This window comes from Symphalangus syndactylus, chromosome 11, assembly GCF_028878055.3.
Source record: "Symphalangus syndactylus isolate Jambi chromosome 11, NHGRI_mSymSyn1-v2.1_pri, whole genome shotgun sequence".
Taxonomy (NCBI): Eukaryota; Metazoa; Chordata; class Mammalia; order Primates; family Hylobatidae; genus Symphalangus; species Symphalangus syndactylus.
This window is the reverse complement of record NC_072433.2, coordinates 88,731,017-88,753,272: the sequence shown is the minus strand read 5'-3', so window position 1 is coordinate 88,753,272 and position 22,256 is coordinate 88,731,017. Positions and strand designations below refer to the sequence as shown.

The window sequence follows — 22,256 nt, the reverse complement described above, 5'->3', positions numbered from 1 at the left end:
TGCAATTAGGTATTTCAATGTCTTTCTGCTGGGTGAAGAGAAGTGCAGTGTTTACAGTTTCTGCATCCTTGTATCTATTTTCTTATATAAGACATTGTGCAAGAAAATGCATTTTCTTAGCAAAAAGAGAGCATGATATTCTATTCTGTTTAATTCACAAGCCCTTTTGTTCGGAGGAATATTGTGATTGATGTCGTACTGCCGTTCTTTTTTCCCTAAAGCCATCACTGTTTCTATTGCTCTGAGTTTGTGCAATGGAGGCAATTCTGTTGTCTTTCTCCCTTTTTATACTTTTGGATTTCATTGTACAGAGATTGTCAAGAAACTCCAAATAATTTCTCATTCAGCAAACTCTCTAGAATTCCCAAAAGTGAATTGTTATCTGTCATCCTATATACAGGATAGATTTACTTCTCATCAGAGTAAACACCTTATCAGCATACTCTTTTTAAAAAGCTTGTGTTTACACATAAGGTATCACTCTAAGTGATACATTCTTGGGCTTCATACCCCCTTATGCTAAATGTATCCGGTGTTAGAAAAGGGAGGTCTGTTTTACAGGGTTGAGTATGCATTCTAAATAGTAACTATCCCTTGGTTTTTATTATTTCTCTTCTTACCTCGAAGGTTGCAGGATGAGTGCTGTTCATGCCTGCCTGGTTAGAGAATTCTAAATGTGTTTTAAGAGTTCCAGGAACCCTCATGCTGAGCATTTCATGAAACGCATACCAGGAAATCACAGAAAGTGTGTGCATTTCCTACTGTCAAGACTGATGATGTGGAATGCTGATCAGGACAAGGGGAGTCTAGCCCTGCTCCCTTTCCCTAACAGCAGCAAAACAAAAATAAATTTTACCTGCTAGAAGCAGCTTATATCTTCATGGCCAAGGTTGTGTATTATATAGGGATTATACTGAAACTATGTTTCAGTAAGTTATGATAATTCAGTGCATGTGAACTGTAAGGTAGAATGTATGTTCTAGTAGCGTGTGATCTGAATATATGCACGATGCTTTTTTGTTTGTTTGTCTGAGACAGAGTCTTGCTCTGTCGTCCAGGCTGGAGTGCAGTGGTGCGATCTCACTAACTTCAACCTCCACCTCCTGGATTCAAGCAATTCTTGTGCCCCAGCCTCCTAAGTAGCTGGGATTACAGGCACACGCCACCACGCCTGGCTATTTTTTTTTTTTTTTTTAATTTTTAGCAGAGATGGGGTTTCGCCATGTTGGCAAGGCTAGTCTCAAACTCCTGACCTCAAGTGATCTGCCCACCTTGGCCTCCCCAAGTGTTGGTATTACAGGCATGAGCCACTGCTCCTGGCTACACAATGCTTTTAATTATGTGCATGCCTCAAAGAGATAAAAACAGAGAATGAAGTTTTGACAGTATGTCATCCGGTATCTTAAGTTAGCCTCTAAAATTTGAGACAGTGTATCATCCAGTAACCTCTAAAATTTCCTGTTACAACAAATTAGCCTTACCTATAGTTGGATAAATTCTATTTATTTTTAAGGAGTAGTGGAGTCAAGGTTCTTTTACTTAAAAGAGAGGAGAGAGAGAGAATGCAGGGTAGGGGGAGGAGAGAGAGAAATAACAATGATTGGTATCTTGCTACTTTCTAAATACCTCCCTGATGACTATTTTGAGAACCAGTCGGGAAATAAGCTCATGTTGCACGAGATGTGATGTTCTCATGACCCTAGCAGAGGCTCACCAGCGGTATTCCAGGATAGGAGCCACCTTCAGATAATGATGTAGTTGTTCAGGAGTATCATCCTAAATACAATTCTGCAGCAAGTTCTCTCCCTTGGGGTGAAGAGAGACCCTCCAGTGGCAAAACTTATGCTGTTCCAAGTTGCTAGAGTAGCAATAAATAAAACATACATAAACAAAAGTGTTCAGATTGACCTTATGTATCTTACAGTATGAAAAAGAACTGGACTGGCATATTTATATTGATTGTTATACCTCAGCCCTACTAGAACTAGTCTCAAAATAATATTTAATAATGAACCTAGAATTTGTTTTCCTGTTTATTTTTTTATTTTAATTATTTAGAAATTTAAGGAGAAAGAGCCATTCTGACTTCTTTTCCAGGAATTGAGGGACCACAAGATTGGAATGTTATAAATCAGTTAGAATTTTACTCAAACAGGTGTGTGTGTTTCCTTTACTATTTTTTTTTTTTTTTTTGAGATAGAATCTCGCTTAGTCTCCCAGGCTGGAGTGCAGTGATGTGATCTCGGCTCACTGCAACCTCCGCCTCCCAGGTTCAAATGATTCTCCTGCCTCAGCCTCCTGAGTAGCTAGGACTACAGGAGTGCACCATCACACCTGGCTAATTTTTTGTGTATGTAGTAGAGACGGGTTTCACCATGTTGTCCAGGCTGGCCTCAAGCTCATGACCTCAAGTGATCCACCCACCTTGGCCTCTCCCAAAGTGCTGGGATTATAGGCATGAGCCACCGGTGTGTGTGTGTTTTCTATTGTTTGATAAGCAGTACATGAAAGCTAACATAACATCAAGCCTCTGAGCATCCAAAGATGAACTTGTGCCTTGGTCTCTGGGTTCATCTGCCCTTGGTTGAATTTTCTAGGGACCATGACCAAGTGTAGGGAAGCAGCAGTGGTGGAAATCTCTGAGAAACCTTCCTTCTAGTCTGCATGGTGAGAGTTTATTTTTCCAATGAATATGCTTAAATTTGTTCTTTTCTTGAGTTCTTTAAGAAGATCTGTGTTTATGGAAGAGAGAGGGGGTGTCAGAGGCAGATAAAGAAGAAGTAGCTAGAAATAAAATTATGTGTTAATAATCTTACTATTATATATCCTTGTTGAACATTAGGCCTGCATTAACTTGTCCCTGTGAGCCAAATACTAGTCAAGTTCTCTCTAACTCTGACTAAGCAGCTCCCTCAGGTGAAATATGTCCTCATCCTATACCTGCTTGTATATAGTATTATAGATTGTTTTCCAGTTCCATACTTGCTGCTTTATGACATGGAATGTGATATTTGACATCGTGGTAGGTATTCTTATTTGAATAAGAAGCCAGAAGAGGGCAATGTTAACATTATATTTTTAAATCAGGGAAAGTTTTGTTTTTATTTGAACACGTGCTTCTATTTAGATACTTTGTTTTACTGCATGGTTAGAACATTTTGTGTTATATAGATCTCAATTGGTGTTTAGCATTTTTTAAAGTTTCCAAATCTTAGTTAAAAATAATTTTATTAGCTGTTAAATAATAAAAGTGCAGTACTAATATTTTTGTATTTATTGTGGAATATCCTATGAGGATTTTTTTGTTTTTAATGTGAATGCTTGCTTTTTATTAAGCAGCATATTGATCAAGGGAAAAACTACATTGATTTAGAGTTTAAAAGAGCTAAGTTTAGCAAGCTATAATAAGCTATAATATATTTAAGATTCATCTCATTAATGAAAAGGTTAGCATTAATGTAATATGTTTCTCACTCATGAAAATTTGGAGATATGTAAATTTGGAGAAAAGAATGTCAGTTTTCACTTATAAATTTGTCTTATGTATGATTAGCTCAATTATATGAAAATCTAATTTGGTGATAACCTTCCATGCATTTACTCTTTCCTAAGTTTACTGTACTGATTTTATTGCTCTTATGATAGGATTTTAAAATATAATTACTTACATTCTATTTAAAAAGAAAAAAGCCATGAAGGAGAACTTCTTTTTCACTGTTTGGCCAGTACTTCTTGAGTCTTCTTCCATGTTTGCTAGCAAAGCATTCATTTTGTCATGGGGCTCTAATTACATGCTATTTATTTTAAACATGTCTCACCTAAGGTCTCCCATGCAGAATGGGAGTAATAAGACTACTTTTTTAAAGGCTACTTGCTTTTGGAAGTGTAAGTATAATGCAGTGTGAGTTTCTCCACCATATCTGCACTTCCATGAGGTTCCCTTGTAGCTCAGCTCACAGGCACCTTCAACAGAAGGAAGTCCTGAGTTCCTGCCTCATCAAATTATCAAGGACATATACCAAAATTCCCCAAAAGAGTTGTCCTAACAGAGTTTGTCAGGCAGTGGCCAGGGAGAGAAGGCAAGGTATTTAAACATTACAATGGATAATATTTTAGCAGAATTATTTTACCCAGGTTAATTTGGGATAACGTTTTGGTCAATAAACAGAGTTCTTACAGCCTTCATTTATAAAATATTCCCTTTTGGCCGGGCGCAGTGGCTCACACCTGTAATCCCAGCACTTTGGGAGGCCGAGGCGGGCGGATCAAGAGGTCAGGAGATCGAGACCATCCTGGCTAACACGGTGAAACTCCGTCTCTACTAAAAATACAAAAAATTAGCCGGGCGTGGTGGTGGGTGCCTGTAGTCCCAGCTACTCGGGAGGCTGAGGCAGGAGAATGGCGTGAACCCGGGAGGCAGAGCTTGCAGTGAGCCGAGATTACACCACTGCACTCCAGCCTGGGTGACAGAGCGAGACTCCACCTCAAAAAAAAAAAAAAAAAAAAAAAAATTTCATTTTTCCCATATGGCTTATGCTGTATCTAACTATTTGAAAGGGGTTTTTTTCTCTTAAGAGGAATGTTCAGTATAAGAATTTTATCTACACAGAAAAGGACATTAGGTCCCCCCTTCCCATTTTTTTAATTTCACAAAAGTATATTTTGGCTTGCAGTTAATGTGTTTATTCAAGCATAAAAAAGTAAAGGGGCTAGTAAGAAAGACAGTCTTAAGAGGTGTGATAGCCCTTGTGTTGATTCTCAGGAAAGAGGTTGAAGAAAGGTGGCCTGGCCTAGGCCTGTGACACAGCATCAGGCCCAAGGCAATGAACAGCATCCTCAGGCCCATCCTAGTACAGTACTCAAGTGGGCAACAGAAGCAAAAGCACCCCTTGCTGCTGTGAAAAACACACTGATGTATCAGGATACATTGCAGGAAATGTACGATATTAACTGATGATCCACGGAACTAAAGTGTGAAAGTTTATTGCTTTCACTGGTGTCTTTATATTACTTTATTTTTCACCTACTTCAGATATGTATAATAATGCATTACAATTTTTTTCCTCTCTAATATGTATTTAGTTGTTCATAATAAAGTTATTACTTTTAGTTAAACACTAAATATGTTTTGTTGTTCATCATAAGTTATGATGAACAAAGAAACACATAGAACTAAACATTCAGAATTATTTAGGGACTGAATAAGTCCCTAAACCATGGTCTCCAAACTTCTTCCTATAACTTACTTCTCTTAACATCCGAAGTTAGCTCACATGTGAAATGGAATCCGTTTTTCTCTCTTGACACATACCACCCACAGGGATATCAAATCAAATAATCTTTATACCTAAAGGAGCACTCAGAATCTCCTTCTTTTCTTAATGTAATGGGTACCAATGGCTCCAGTTGCACTTCTAAATCTCCATTTACTACTGAGGCTATGCCAGCACCACAGAATTAAACAAATTGTCACAATTATGTATGTTTTTATTTTCAAGCCTAAGGTTAACTGACAATAATTGATTTTCTTTGAGGCTATTTATCTCTTAAATCCAAGAAAATAGGCTTAGATAGAATGCATTGAACAATTTGCTGAAAGTTTTCCTCAGCATGAAACATGCGCAGAAATGTTCTTATTGGAAGAGTTGCGCCACAAACACACGGTGTTCTCTCAGATTACCTGGATACTATTATTTTGAAATTGATTATCCCATACAACGTCCTCCAAACTGTTCTTTATGATTTGCTATATCATGATTTTTCTTATTACTGTGTTCCATTTCCAAATTTATGATTCATTAAATATTATATGTTTAAATGTTTGTTGCTTTGACTTTGTTAGGCAATCTATATCTTATTATCTATTTTTATGTATAAAGTGTGTGTGCTATATTTGTGAAGCAGTTTTACTGTGACTAGTTACCAACTTATCTTGTGTGGTGAGACATAACACCCATGTGCACAAGTTTCACAAAGTGAGTTTATTACAGATAGCAGGGAGGGACAACAGAAGCCTAGGATTCACCGTGAGCTGGTCTCCTAGGGCTCAGGAAAACTGCCCAGCGTGGAGATGGCGTCTTGATTGCATGTGCCCCACTTGCATCCTAACTAAGGGACCCTGCAAATCACCCTGACTTATACAGCCCAGGGTTATGTGAATCACTGGGCAAAAGCATTGAAGGGCATTCTTTTCTAAGAAGGGACTGGAACAGAACCTGGACTATTCTGGCCAGCTACTCCCTTATCTCACCATATTGCATTCCCAGTACATCCTGCAGTTACTTTCTTGGGAGCTACAAGCAAGAAAGGGAAGAGAATTGAATTAGTCCAAGGCTACCTGGAGAACTGTCCAGCAATACTGACTTGCCTTTAAAATATAAATATATACTTTTTTCTTCCATGTTTATAAAAATTAATGCATGTACATTCTAAATAAGCAATACAGAAAGATTTGACTGAAAAACATGTATAATCTTATCAGCCAGAGATCTCCTTAATGTTTTGTTTTATGTATTTCTAGACATAATTCTATACATTCATATTCATGTCATATAAACACATACATACACACACACACACACACACACACACAATCATACTTTACCAAGGTGCATTTGAATTGTATATACTGTATCATAAATTGTTATTTTCATTTAATAAATTATGGGCATTGTTCAATATCAACACTTACTCCTTTGCCTAGTATTTTATTATTTGATTATACACCAATTAAACCTAATTTTACCATAATGACTTCAAAGGTGTCATAAATTTTACATTTTATATTCACATAAAATATTTTTCATTTATATTTTCAAAGCTTATTATATCTAGTCTATTATGTAATTAAAGCCACAAATGTTTTCTCCTCATTGTACAAAATAAGTTCCGTGTTCAAAACTTTTAATTTTATGAATACTTCTGCATTCTGGAGTTCTTGACTTGGGAGATAAGCTTTATTATGTAATAGTATATCTGAAACGCACTCAAGATGCATGTGCTTTTAGTTCTTACATGCTTCAATATAAATCTACATGGAATATGTGTTTCTGAAAGGAAAATAAGTTGAAATTTTTGGATTAAGTTGTCTTCAAATCAGATCTTCATAGACAATTGTTTCTTTCTGCATTCCTCTATGTTACTTGTCTTATCTTTAATTTCTCCAGAATATATATTGGTGATATTCCTTTTAATTCATTTTTTTAGATGGTTTTTGCTCTTGTTGCCCAAGCTTAGGTGCAGTGGCTCACTGCAACCTCCACCTCCCAGGTTCAAGTGATTCTCCTGCCTTAGCCTCCTGAGTAGCTGGAATTACAGGTGCCTGCCACCATGCCAGGCTAATTTTTGTATTTTTAGTAGAGACGGGGTTTCACCATGTTGGCCAGGCTAGTCTGGAACTCCTGACCTCAGGTGATCTGCCTGCCTTGGCCTCCCAAAGTGCTAGGATTACAGGTGTGAGCCACCATGCCTGGCCTATTTCTTTTAATTCTTAGCCTATAACAAACAATATGCTTTACAATTTCTACATTCAAAATTTTATTCCAGAAAATGTATTATTGCATTATATTTTCCTATCGTTTTCCCATTTGTTTTGTAAGGAACATTAAATACATGTGAACAATAAAGTACATTTTGAGACTCTCTTATGTTTTATTTTGTTTTTATTCTTTTGTTCAGGTATGTTTAATCAATTTTTTTTGTTTCAAAAATGACCCTTGCAATTTGTAACAATTTCCTCTATTTAACTTTTCTTAAGCTCTTCCTCACTCACCTCAATTGTTTTTCAATGCTATTTAATGACTTTTGCAATTTTTAAAATCTCTACTCTGAGATTTTTTTTCTCATTTAGGCAAAGATTGTTTTGCCTGAGATGTTTTAAAACTAAAAAGAATTCTATATTTTCCTGTCTTTCTTCTTGTAATACGTATTTTTCTTCTAACTTTTCTTCCTTTATCTTTATATTCAGACCCAGTTTTTATTTATTTTTATAAAATTATTTCTAAATTTTACTCAACTTCAAAGAAAGGCTGACTTTCAAGTCTATTTATAATAAATTAATGTGTATTTGACTTAAATAGATAAGCGGACAATATTTAATAAATGATTTTAAAATTGGAAACAGAGAAGACAGGACTGGTATCTTTAGAGTAGGGAAACAGACATGATAAACCACATGTTCAGCCAAGCTTTCTGTCTTTGGACATTCTCCAAAATACATCACACGATGAGTAAAGAAAAAACAGATTGCAGTTTGAGGCTATTAAATTGAAATTTGAGAGGAAAGGTACGTAAGAAAAGGAATGTCAAAGAGAGAAGGAGAGAGAGCAGAGAAAGAAAGCCAGTAATATTCACAGGTTTATCCTTGAGTCTTTGGTCAGTACTATACTGCACATACACAGAATAAGACTACAAGGTTTTGCAGAGATGTGGTCTTTGGAGCCTGTGAGCCAAATAAAAATTCCAGTGATAACACAGTGCTGTGGGACCTTAGAATCTGGCCATTGAGAGTGCAAAGATGCTTTTGAATACCCTTAGAGGTATTCAATAAAGCCTAAAAACAAATTTTAAGAGGATAAATCTGTTTACCATATACTATTTTTTTTTTTTTTTTGAGACAGAGTCTTGCTCACTTGCCCAGGCTGGAGTGCAATGGCACGATCTCTGCTCACTGCAAGCTCCGCCTCCCGGGTTCACGCCATTCTCCTGCCTCAGCCTCCAGAGTACAGGCGGCTGCCACTATGCCTGGCTAATTTTTTCGTATTTTCAGTAGAGACGGGGTTTCACCGTGTTAGCCAAGATGGTCTCCATCTCCCGACCTTGTGATCCGCCCGTCTTGGCCTCCCAAAGTGCTGGGATTACAGGCGTGAGCCACTGCACCCAGCCACCATATACTGTTTTTTTAAACGAATAAAATTTGCCCCCCTTCAGAGAAAGACAGCAAAATCCAGAAACTCAACAATATAGTATTCACAGGGCCAACATGCAACAAAAAATACCAAATGGGTAAAGAAGCACAAACATACGAGTTGTGACAAAAAAAAAAAAATATGAATATATTCTGAGATAAGCCACATGCTGGATGATTAAACAAGGACTTTAAAACCACTATTATACATGAGTTTAAAAATACAAAACAAGATGAAAAGCTGTAAAACAGGTGAACAGATGAGATATCTCATTAAATATAATAGGAGTCTATGAGTCTATACTGATATAGTTAATTAACTAATAAGTAATTACAAAGAAAATCTCTTTCATAGAGTAGAAAAACAATGTATAAATGATAAAAATAGAGTAAGAACTTTTCAGGGTAGCATCCCCCATAATAATAATTGGTACAGGCAAACATAATCAATGGAAAATAAAATTAATGAGTGAAAATTGCAAGACTACAGGCTATTTACATGTTCTCAAAATGCCTCTCTATTACATACTTATTCGTCAAAGGATTATACTAACTTTACAGTGGAGAAATCTTTCAGGTATCACCTAAATTGTGATTCACCCATAACATAAAATTAAATGAAATTATTAAAAATGACTGTCTCTCTTTCTCTTTGTGTTTTTTTCTCTGTATATATACATACATGTATATATATATATATGCACACAAATACATATAGATTTCTTTATATATACACATAGATACATATGGGTGTCTATATATGATATGCATATTACCTCTCTTCTGTGTGTGTGTGTGTGTGTGTGCATGCGTGTGTGTTTGTGTGTTATGATATGGGTTGGCTCTGTGTCCCCACCCAAATCTCATGTCAGATTGTAATCCCCATGTGTCAGAGGAGGGTCCTGGTGGGAGGTAATTGCATCATAAGACAGACTTCCCTCTTGCTGTTCTCATGATAGTGAGTGAGTTCTCATGAGATCTGGTTGTTTGAAAATGTGTGGCACTTGTCGCTTTGCTCTTTCTCTCTCCTGCTGCTATGTGAAGAAGGTGCCTTGCTTCCCCTTGACCTTCTGCCGTGATTGTAAGTTTATTGAGGCCTCCCAGTAATGCTTCCTGTTAAGCCTGTGGAACTGAGAGTCAATTAAACCTCTTTTCTTTATAAATTACTCAGTCTCAAGTAGCTCTTTACAGCAGTGTCAGAACAGACTAATATAGAAAATTGGTACCAGAAGAATGGGGCACTGCTATAAAGATACCTGAAAATATGGAAGTGACTTTGGAACTTGGTAACAGGCAGGGGTTGGAGTAGTTTGTAGGGCTCAAAAGAAGACAGTAAGATGTGGGAAAGTTGGGAACTTCCTAGAGACTTGTTGAATGTTTTTGACCAAAATTCTGATAGTGATATGACAGTAAAGTCCAGGCTGAGGTGGTTTCAGATGGAAATGAGGATCTTCTTGGGAACTGGAGCATAGGTCACTCTTGCTATGCTTTAGCAAAGGGACTGGGGGCATTGTGCCCTTGCTCTAGGGATCTGTGGAACTTTGAACATGAGAAAGGTGATTTAGGGTATGTGGCAGAAGAAATTTCTAACCAGAAAAGCATTCAAGATTTAACCTGCCAGGTTCTAACAGCATACAGTCATATGCATTCACAAAGAGATGGTCTGAAATTGGAATTTATGTTTAAAAGGGAAGCAGAGCATAACAGTTTTATAAATTTGCAGCCTGACTATGTGGTAGAAAAGAAAATAACATTTTCTGTGGAGAAATTCAAGCTGGCTGGCTGCAAATATTTGAGTAAGTAAAGAGGAGCCAAGTGTTAATAGCTAAGACAATAAAGAAAATGTCTCTAAGTTATACCAGAGATCTTCACAGCAGCCCCTCCCATCACAGGCCTGGAGGCCTAGGAAGGAAAAATGGTTTCATGGGACAGGCTCATGGTCCAACTACTCTGTGCAACCTTGGGACATGATGCTCTGTGTCCCAACCCCTCCAGCTTCAGCAATATCTAAAAAGGGTCAAGGTGTAGCTTGGGCCATTGCTTCAGAGGGTGCAAGCCCCAAGCCTTGGTGGCTTCTACAAGGGACACCTCTGCCTAGATTTCAGAGGATGTATGGAAATGAATGGATGTCAAGGCAGATGTCTGCTGCAGGAGCAGAGCCTTCATAGAGAATTACTACTAGGCCAGTATAAAAGAAAAATAGGGTGTAGGAGCCCCCACACCGAGTCCCCACTGGGCACTACCTAGTGGAGCTGTGAAAAGAAGGCCACCATCCTCCAGACCCCAGAATGATAGATCCACTGATAGTTTGCACCATGCTCCTGGAGAAGCTGCAGGCCCTAAATGTCATCCTGTGAAAGCAGCTGCAAGGGCTGTATAGTACAGAGCCACAGGGGTGGATCTTCTCAAGGCCTTGGGAGCCTACTCCTTGCATCAGCATGCTCTGCATGTGAGACATAGAGTCAAAGAAGATTATTTTGGAGCTGTAGGATTTACTGACTGCTCTGCTGGGTTTTGTACTTGTATGGAGTCTGTAGCTCCTTGGTTTTGGCCAATTTATCCTTTTGCAATGGGAGCATTTACCCAATGCCTATATCCACATTGTATCTTGGAAATAATTCACTTGTTTATGATTTTACAGGCTTATATGTGGAAGGGACTTGTCTTGTCTCAGATGACACTTTGGATTTGGATTTTTGGGTTAATGCTGGAATGAATTAAGACTTCATGGGGACTGTTGGGAAGGCATGGGTGTTTTGAACTTTGAGAAGGACATAAGATTTGGGAGGGGTTGGGGTGGAATAGAATGCTTTGGCTCTGTGTCTCCACTCAAATCCAATCTTGAATTGTAATTCCCATATATCAACGAAGGGGTCTAGTGGGAGGTGACTGAATCATGAGAGTGGACTTCCCCCACACTGTTCTCATAATAGTGAGTGACTTCTCATGAAATCTGGTGTTTGAATGTGTGTGACACCTCTGGCTTTGCTCTTTCTCTCTCCTGCCACCATGTAAAGAAGTCGCTTGCTTTCTCTTTGCCTTTCACAATTACTATGTTTCCCAAGGCCTTGCAGTCATGTTCCCAGTTAAGATTATGGAATGGACTAATATGATATATATCATGTATATCATATATTATATGTATATAATATGTATATAAATTAGGTAGAAGAGGGAAGAGAGAATATATATATAGTCTCTATATAATATATACAAAGCTACAGTATATATAAATACAATATATGTATATATGCACATATTTATATACAAAGCTACAATTTGCAATTGCATAGTAATATGTGTAATATTATAATTACATACATATGTCATGGTTTTTATGTTGGCAAAAAGAAAGAAACAAATAAATATTGCCATAGTAGTGAAAGAGATCACTTAGTACATGATTAGGCAAACTAAGACTTGCAAGTCAAATCTGAAATTTGTCCTACTATTTTTGTAAATAAAGCTTTTGTAAATAAACTTGTATTAGTCACGGTCATTTAACTATTGTCTATGGCTACGGTGCACTACAACAGCAGACTTGAGTAGTTGTAAGAGATCTTATGCTACATAAACCTTGAAATATTTACTATCTACCTTTTTGCAGAAAAATGTGTGTGGGCCACTGGCTTAGGAAGACTGCGTTTTCCGGGGAAATGACCCGTGGGTGAGCGCTGTGGCACAGTAAGTACATAGCTTTGGTGGAGAGGAAACAATAAGCAAAGGGAGTGAGAAAATACTTTTAACATAACTTGAAAAGTTTATGGTTGCCTTGACATAGACTTTACCCTGAGATTCCCCTCAGTGAAATCAGTAGTGAGAAAATGCAAATAATCTAAACATCATTAGAGTATTCTTAAGTTCTTATTTAAAATGTACATGCTATTACTGGATTTAGAAATGAATCTTCTCCTTCACATCCTTTGTGTGAGAACATTCTGACTCATAAAACAAGCATTTCTGTTAACTTATTTAAAAGATAAATGTGTTCCTTTTGGAAGGAAAACACACATACACATTTATGCATATGCCTGCATGTGCACACGTGTGCACACACACACACAGACACTCATATTCAAAAATATAGATGTACCAAAAAATTGTTTAGGAGTTGACAGAATAAACAAGCAAATAAAAATTACTCAAAACAGTCTTCAAGTTCAGACCTGAAAATTCATAGAACACAAATGTTATATAAAAGAAGAAAATTTTGTAAGCCCTGCATGTCAAATATATACATCTGAGGCTCTTTAAGAGAACACACACACACTCAACACATACACACAGACACTCACACTCAGAAAGAGAGAGAGGGAGAGAGAACTTTGAATAATACCATTCCACAAAGCATATTAAAATACTAAGAAACATTTGAACATTGGGTTAAAAGGCTGAGGTGAATCTTTGTACTTCTATGGTTGTATAAAACACAACCATTAAGGATATGGTTACTTTATGTCTTTATATTAATAATAAGAACTTTGCATTCATCTTAATCAAGAGCCTAATAAAATTTTTTGGAAAGAAATTTTTAAAAATATGAGTGTGTGCCACATATGTATGTGTATGTACAAAATTTACTGGGAAAAATACTTGTACAGACGGACTAGAGATGGGGCCAAGTCTGTTCTAGGCAAAATGATAGGTGAACACACACATAGAAGATTAGGGACATTGAGAACCAGTTGTCATCATATGGCCACTTATTTTCTTACACCAAAGTGTATTCCTCTTATACTCCTTTACTTGGGTACAGTTAAGTTTTGTTTTAAGTTTGCTTGAAGCACTTTTTTTTTTTTTTTTGAGACAGAGTCTCACTCTGCCGCCCAGGCTGGAGTGCAGTGGTGCGATCTCAGCTCACTGCAAGCTCCGCCTCCTGGGTTCACGCCATTTTCCGGCCTCAGCCTCCAAAGTAGCTGGGACTACAGGCGCCCGCCACCACGCCCAGCTAATTTTTTGTATTTTTTAGTGCAGACGGGGTTTCACCGAGTTAGCCAGGATGGTCTCCATATCCTGACCCTGTGATCCTCCCCCCTCACCCTCCCATTTTTTTTTTTTTTTTTGCTTGTTTTTCTTTTTGAGACAGAGTCTCGCTCTGTTGCCCAGGCTGGAGCGCAGTGGTGCGATCTCAGCTCACTGCAAGCTCCGCCTCCCGGGTTGAAGCGTATTTTTAATGTACAAACGTTTAATGATATAGAAGTGCTTTTGCACTTCACCTTTTTACATTACCTTATTAAATGGATGTATTCTGGTTTTTGTAGGGTAAACTGTTGGTCAAATTCTTATGAACACAGAAAATAAGTATTTACTTTTTATTTTCATGGGGTAGAAAGATGTTATGACAAGGAATGGAAAGCCAAATACGGTAAATAAATGCCATCATCCTCTTGGTGATAAAGAATGAATTACCGAAGTTACTCATTTAGCAGATGTTTCTTATTCAAGGTTGGGCACTCCTATAATTGGTGCCCTAGGTTGTGATCTCCCAGGGTGGAAATAAAGACAGATAACCAGACATAGCAGCAAAGAGAAAGAGAAAGTTTTGTTTAGCTTGTGCACAAGGAAATTCAGCACTGTGAAAGAAAAATGGACTGCTCCCCAAGGGTAGATTAGTTTTACAGGGCCCTTCTATAGGGAACGGTTTCATCAGGGCATTTATAGAACGAATTTCTCTAGTGCTTGTGCAGTGGTTTTACATGCCTCTTTATGCATCACGTGTAATATTTTAAATCTCCACCCTTGGGAAGAGGTGATTATATGTTGAAGTTTAAGTCTAACTTCACATATGGGGCCCCGAGGAAGTCCCTAGCCCCCTAAAACAATAACTTGTGCTCAACCGCTTCCTTTATCTTTTGTTGCGGAATGGCTGGAAGTTAGGAAAGCTATGGCTTGAGTAAAGAGCTTTTGCTGTTTTCTCTAAATCACATCAAAATTGGAAACTAAGCAGCCTCCCTGTCTCATTCTGAAGCAGCAATAGTGATGGCAAACTATGACAAAATTGATGCAGAGAAAATAAGATCTTAGAGTTGGATAAAATGAGTAACGATTATGTATCCCTTTAGAATTTAGATAATTACATTATGAAAAATTAAAGAATTCATGGTTTAAAAATAAGAAAACAACTAGGTCTTTTTTTTTTACTCTAAGTAAGCATTTATTTAACACGTTAAAAAAAAAGACATGCCAATGGATCAGAGACTGATTTTCAGTCCTTTGTCTGACACAAACAATTTGCCTCCTCACCAGGAAGAAAAACTTGCAAAATTTCCATATGCAGTAATTGTGTAATATTGTACTCAATACTTTTTAAAAACTGTATTCAATCATCACCTATTTAATAGCATTTTCAGAGCTTCTTAAAGATTATCTTGAGATAGCTCATTATATAGTACAAGTACAGTAACCATTTAAATCCATGTTATTACATGAACCTTTTTCTAAGAATGCTCTGACCTGTAGACAAAGGGGAGTATTTCCTAGGAAACTGAAGCAAACAATGTGGTCTGGTGTTGTACAATGCAGTTTGTTTTGTTTTGTTTTTTTTTTTTAAATTTTGTAGGTGTATCTCACTCACTGAAAGATTGGTACAAAACCAGATATAGACACGTTCTGTGGTACAATGCAAATATCCTTGAAATTTAAAGATAAGCCCAAAGATCTTAAAGACTGTTTGATATAGTCAAAATACACTTGATATGGTTGGATTTGTGTCCCTGCCCAAATCTTATGTCAAATTGGAGGAGATGCCTGGTCTGAGGTGACTGGAACATGAGGGCAGTTCCCTCATGCTGTTCTTGTGACAGTGAGTTCTCACGAGATCTGATGGTTTAAAAGTGTGTGGCACTTCCCCCTTCTCTCTCTCTTCCTCTTTCTCCACCTTGGTAAGACTTGCTTGCTTCCCCCCCACCTTCCGCCATGATTTTAAGTTTCCTGAGGCCTTCCAGCCATGCTTCCTATTAAGCCTGCAGAACTGTGAGTCAATTAAAATTCTTTCCTTCATAAATTACCCAGTCTCAGGTAGTTCTGAATTTCAGCAAGATGTCTGAGAGCCTCAATTGGTTTGATTAATTAATAGTGAGATTCCCATTAAAGAAGTAATTTATACAGAATGTGGACCTTCAATTGGTAGAGATATCACAGCATTTAATTAACTAAATTTGCAGTTGGAATCAAATAGTTTAACATATTTTTCTAATATTCATGACACTGGGTGTCTTGTTTATTTGTTTACTTAAAGACTTGAAACTTCTATGTTCACTTTTTACAGCTATGATTGTTTTTTCATTGTTTCCTAATTGCAACCAAGGGTCATTATTCTTTTTCATGCACGTCCCTGTGAAGAGACCACCAAACAGGTTTTATGTGAGCAAGAAAGCTTTTAATCACCTGGGTGCAGGTGGGCTGAGTCCGAAAAGAGAGTAAGCGAAGGGAGATAGGAGTGGGGCCATTTTATAGGATTGGGGTAGGTAAAGGAAAAAGGAGGTTGTTCTCTGGCAGGCAGGATTGGGGGTCACAAGGTGCTCAGTAGGGGAGCTTTAGAGCCAGGATGAGCCAGGAGAAGGAATTTCACAAGATAACGCCATCAGTTAAGGCAGGAACAGGCCATTTTCACTTCTTTTATGGTGGAATGTCATCAGTTAAGGCAGGAACCGGCCATCTGGATGTGTACCTGCAGGCCACAGGGGATATGACGGCTTAGCTTGGGCTCAGAGGCCTGACATTCCTGTCTTCTTATATTAATAAGAAAAATGAAATGAAATAGTGGTAAAGTGTTGGGACGGTGAAAATTTTTTGGGGGTGGTATGGAGAGATAATGGGCAATGTTTCTCAGGGCTGCTTCGAGCGGGATTGGGATGGTGTCGGAAGTTAGAGTGGGAGAGATTAAGCTGAAGGAAGATTTTGTGGTAAGGGGTGATATTGTGGGACTGTTAGAAGAAACATTTGTCATTTAGAATTATTGGTGATGGCCTGGATATGGTTTTGTATGACTTGAAAAACTAAACAGAATAAGAGAAGGAGAAAAACAGGTATTAAAGGTCTAAGAATTGGGAGGACTTAGGACATCTAATTAGAGTGCCTAAGGAGATTCAGCATAGTTCTGCCAGCAAGATTATTTATTTACTTCAAGAGTTAAGAGTGGCAGTTTGGGGATAGCACCAGGAGATATCAGCTGTGATGGCTTGGAGAAACAGTATAAACCGGCAGTGTAAACAAGAGCAGGGCATGTATGAGTAGTTGAGGATGGTGAATAGGAGTATGACTAGACAGAAGACAGTAGGGATGACAAGTTTTCTGGGGGCACAGTCTAAGTTGGTCTGGTGTCTGGAATGAGACTGGAGCCTAATAAAAAGGAGCGTCTCTACAGGAGCTCAAATGGGCTGTACCCTGTAGCAATCTGGAGGTCAGGTCTGGCTTCTGAGAAGGGAAAGTGGTAAAAGTATTGTCCAGTCCTTTTTAAGCTGGTGACTGATCTTGGTGAGGTGTGTTTTTAAAAGACCTTTAGTCTGTTCTACTTTTCCTGAAGACGGAGGACCGTAAGGGATATAAAGATTTCACTAAATTCTAAGAGCCTGAAAAACTGCTTGGCTGATTTGACTAATAAAGGCTTGTCTGTTATCAGACTGTATAGAGGTGGGAAGGCTAAACTGAGGAATTGTGTCTGACAGAAGGGAAGAAATGACTGTGGTGGCCTTCTCAGACCCTGTAGGAAAGGCATCTACTTATCTAGTGAAAGTGTCTACTTAGACTAAGAGGTATTTTAGTTTTTGTGACTTGGGACATGTTGAGTAAAGCTAATTTGCCAGTCCTGGGCAGGGGCAAATCCTTGAGCTTGATGTGTAGGGAGGGAGGGGGCCTGAATAATCCCTGAGGAGTAGTAGAATAGCAGATGGAACACTGAGAAGTTATTTCCTTGAGGATAGATTTCTACGATGGAAAGGAAGTAAGTTCTAAGAGGCGGGCTAGTGGCTTGTACTATAGCATAGCCTGCCTTTGCTGGTGTGTGGCGATTAGGCCTGGTGGAACTGCCATCAATAAATCAAGCATGATCAGGGTGAGGAACAGGGAAGAAGGAAATGTGGGGAAATGGGGTGAACATCAGGTGGATCAGAGAGATACAGTCATGGGGGTCAGGTGTGGTATCAGGAATAATGTGGGAGGAGGGATTGAAGTCTGGGCCAGGAACAATGGTAATTGTGGGACTTAACAAAGAGTGAGTACAGCTGAAGGAGCCAGGGAGCAGAAAGTATATGCATCAGGTATGAGGGAGAAAATAGATTTTGGAAGCTATGAGAAATGTAGAGAGTAAGTTGAGCATAGTTTGTGATTTTTAGGGCCTCTAAAAGTATTAAAGCAGCAGCAGCTGTTGCACGCAGACATGAGGGCTAGGCTAAAACAGTAAGGTCAAGTTGTTAGGAAGGCTACAGGGTGTGGTCCTGGCTCTTGTATAAGAATTCTGACCGCACTAACCATGCTTAGGAAGGAAAGGAGTTGTTGTTTTGTAAGGGATTGAGGTTTGGGAGATTAATTGGACACGCTCAGCAGGGAGAGCACGTGTGTTTTTATGAGAATTATGCTGAGATCGGTAACAGATGAGGATGAAATTTGGGCTTGACTGAAGTAATGGGGTCTGTCTGTGAAGCCTTGTGGCAGTATGGCCCAGGTAATTTGCTGAGCCTGATGGGTGTCAGGGTCAGTCCAAGTGAAAGCCAAGAGAGGCTGGGATGACGAGTGCAAAGGAATAGTAAAGAAAGCATGATTGATATCCAGAACAGAATAATGGATTGTGGAGGGAGGTATTGAGGATAGGAGAGTATATGGGTTTGGCACCATGGGGTGGATAGGCAAACCAATATTGTTGATAAGGCATAGATCCTGAACTAACTTGTAAGGCTTGCCTGGTTTTAGGACAGGTAAAATGGGGGAATTGTAAGGAGAGTTTATAGGCTTTAAAAGGCCATGCTGTAGCAGGCAAGTGATAACAGGCTTTAATCCTTTCAAAGCATGCTGTGGGATGGGATATTGGCATTGATCGGGGTAAGGGTGATTAGGTTTTAATGAGATGGTAAGGGGTGCATGATTGGTCACCAAGGAGGGAGTAGAGGTGTCTTATACTTGTGGGTTAAGGTGGGGGATACAAGAGGAGGACGCAAAGGAGGCTTTGGATTGGGAAGAAGGGCAGCAATGAGATGTAGCTGTAATCCAGGAATAATCAGGGAGGAAGATAATTTAAAGTGTCTTGGCCTAATAAGGGAACTGGGCAGGTGGGGATAACTAAAAGGAGTGCTTAAAGGAGTATTGTCGAAGTTGGCACCAGAGTTGGGGAGTTTTAAGAGGTTTAGAAGCCTGGCTGTCAATACCCACAACAGTTATGGAGGCAAGGGAAACAAGCCCTTGAAAAGAAGGTAACGTGGAGTGAGTAGCCTCCATATTGATTAAGAAGGGGACGGACTTACCTTCCACTGTGAGAGTTACCTGAAGCTTGGCATCCGTGATGGTCTAGGGGGCTTCCAAGGTGATTGGGCAGCGTTAGTCTTCAGCCGCTAAGCCAAGAAGATCTGGGAAGGAATCAGAGAGCCTTGGGCCAGAGTTCCAGGGGCTCTGGGAGTGGCTGCCAGGTGAGTTGGACAGTCTGATTTTCAGTGGGGTCCCACACAGATGGGACATGGCTTAGGAGGAATCCTGGGCTGCGGGCATTCCTTGGCCCGGTGGCCAGATTTCTGGCACTTGTAGCAAGCTCCTGGGGGAGGAGGTTCTGGAGGAATGCCTGGCTGTTGTGGTTCAGGCATTTGGAAGTTCTTGTGTGCTGGGGTTTGTCTCACAGTGGAGGCAAGGAATTGCAACTTTTTTTCTATTATTGTACACCTTGAAGGCGAGGTTAATTAAATCTTGTTGTGGGGATTGAGGGCCGGAATTTAATTTTTGGAGTTTTATTTAATGTCGGGAGCAGACTGGGTAATAAAATGTATTTTGAAAATAAGATGGCCTTTTGACCTTTTAGGGTCTAGGGCTGTAAAGTGTCTCAGAGTTGCTGCCAAACAAGTCATGAACTGGGCTGGATTTTTATATTTGATGAAAAAGAGCCTAAAAGCTATCTGATTGGGATAAAGAAAAAGGAGCATTAACCTTGACTATGCTTTTAGCTCCAGCCACCTTTTTAAGAGTAAATTGCTGGGCAGGTGGGGGAGGGCTAGTCACAGAAGGAAACTGTAAGACGGACCCGGTGTGAGGAGGGGAGGTGATAAAAGGATTATAGGGTGGAGGAGCAGAGGCTGAGGAAGAATTGGGACCTAGCTCGGCCTGGCGAGGAGCAGCCTGGGGAGGAGGGGAGAGGTCAGATGGGTCTGTAGGAAAGGAAGATTGGAAAGAGTCAGCGATGCTTGGGGTTGGGACTGAGGGGACAGGTGGGAGGGAAAGAAGGAAGATTTGGGATGAGTTGCATTGGGAACAGAGACTAGAGAGGGACCCATGTGTAAAAGAATGCCTGGACATCAGGCACCTCAGACCATTTTTCTATTTTATGACAGGAATTATTTAGATCTTGTAGGATGGGAAAATTGAAAGTGCTGTTTTCCGGCTATTTGGAACTAATGTCGAGTTTGTATTGGGGTCAAGCGGCATCGCAGAAGAAAATAAGATGCTTAGATTTTAGGTCAGGTGAGAGTTGAAGAGATTTTAAGTTCTTAAGAACACAGGCTAAGGGAGAAGAAGGAGGAATGGAAGGTGGAAGCTTGCCCATAGTGAAGGAGGCAAGCCTAGAGAAAAGAGAGTAGAGACATGGAGAAGGGGTGGGGGGTTCTTGCCCTCCAGAAAAGCAGAGAAGGGGTCGGGGCACAGAGATATGAGGTCAGGGTGTGGAAATAAGGGATCGGAGTGCAGAGATATAAGAGGTCGGGGCATGGAAATAAGGGATTTGGGCGCAGAGATGTAAGAGGTCGGGGCATGGAAATAAGAGATCGGGGCACAGAGATACAAGGTTGGAGTACTTGCCCCTCCCACAGAAAAGTGGGACTTGCCACTAAGGGTGAAGGAGAAGGGGTTGGGGGTTTCTTGCCCCCCAGAAAGGCGGAGAAGGGGTAGAGACATGGAGAGAAGGGGTTGGGGTACTTTCCTCTCCCCCAGAAAAGAGGGACTTGCCGCTTAATGGTGAAGGACCAAGGCAGGCGTCCCTGCATGGTCTGACACCTCTGAAACGTGGGTGAATAATCAGAGAGGCGTCCCTGCAATGATTAAACATCAAGGGAAGTCTGCCTTCCCAGTCCGTGACCGGCACCGGAGTTTTGTGTCCACGGATAAAACGTGTCTCCTTTGTCTCTACCAGAAAATGAAAGGAATTGAAATTAAGAGAAGGGAGAGATTGAAGTGTGGCACCAAGATTGAAAGGAGAAAGAGGTTGAGGGATAGTGAGGGAGGTTGGAGAAGAGAGTAAAAAGAGGCCGCTTACTGGATTTGAAATTGGTGAGATGTTTCTTGGGCTGGTCAGTCTGAGGACCTGAGGTCGTAGGTGGATCTTTCTCATGGAGCAAAGAACAGGAAGACAGGGGATTAATCTCCCAAGGGAGGTCCCCCGATCCGAGTCATAGCATCAAACAGGATTTGTGTGAGCAATAAAGCTGTTTATTTCACCTGAGTGCAGGTGGGCTGAGTCCGAAAAGAGAGCCAACGAAGGGAGATAGGGGTTGGGCCATTTTATAGGATTTGGGTAGGTAAAGGAAAAAGGGGGGTTGTTCTCTGGCAGGCAGGAGTGGGGGTCATAAGGTGCTCAGTAGGGGAGCTTTTGAGCCAGGATGAGCCAGGAGAAGGAATTTCACAAGATAATGCCATCAGTTAAGGCAGGAACAGGCCATTTTCACTTCTTTTGTGGTGGAATGTCATCAGTTAAGGCAGGAACTGGCCATCTGGATGTGTACCTGCAGGCCACAGGGGATATGATGGCTTAGCTTGGGCTCAGAGGCCTGACATTCTTTAGCTCAGAATTCCATAGTCTTCTTTCAAAGTTCAGCATGAGTAAACAGTTCTTACTTTTTCCTCTTTTTTGAAATTAATGAGTTGCATATGTTTTTGACATTTTATGTCTATTTTCTCTCTTATTTTACTTTGTATTTTTTAAAAATGCAAATTTCTGGATTTTGATAATAGCAGATTCCTAGATTTTTCCAAAGCTTCAAAATACTTCCTTATGTGAAATGTAAAATGTGTTTAATTTTGACTTTTTTTCTTAATTTGTTTTATAGACATATAGATGGCACTCACATCTCTTTTTCCACACAAAGATCCTTTCAGATATGTTAAAGAACATGTCAAAGAAAGGTATATATTTGTAATTATAGACTAAACAAGTAAGCAGGGCAAG

At 39.6% G+C, this 22,256-nt stretch overlaps 1 long non-coding RNA gene across 2 annotated transcripts in view; it reads left to right on the top strand.

The window, feature by feature from the left end:
• LOC134731835 (uncharacterized) overlaps positions 1 to 22,256 on the top strand; it is a 409,501-nt gene that overhangs the window by 34,929 nt on the left and 352,316 nt on the right. Inside the window, exon 2 of one of the 2 annotated variants that reach the window (XR_010114459.1) lies at positions 12,513 to 12,589. This is a non-coding gene — a long non-coding RNA (uncharacterized lncRNA). Of the gene's footprint in view, positions 1 to 12,512; positions 12,590 to 15,762; positions 15,878 to 22,256 lie in introns of those variants that run through there. The other variant, XR_010114458.1, reaches the window with a different exon arrangement.